Here is a 200-nt window from a genome sequence, read left to right as displayed (position 1 = left end):
TTTCCTTGTTGTTCAAAACTCAATACTAGATATTATCTAGACTTAGAATATGCAACCAAAATTAAATAAGTTTGGGGCGTTTCTTCATTAATGGGTGCAAAGTATATGATGCAAGAGCTTAAACATTTGCTTGACAACAAATTTTTTTTTTCATATCAAAATTTCATCAAAATATTATTTTTTTAGAATTATTACATGTA

The sequence above is a fragment of the Lolium rigidum genome, chromosome 3 (assembly GCF_022539505.1).
Source record: "Lolium rigidum isolate FL_2022 chromosome 3, APGP_CSIRO_Lrig_0.1, whole genome shotgun sequence".
Classification (NCBI taxonomy): domain Eukaryota; kingdom Viridiplantae; phylum Streptophyta; class Magnoliopsida; order Poales; family Poaceae; genus Lolium; species Lolium rigidum.
This window is presented reverse-complemented; position numbering follows the sequence as displayed.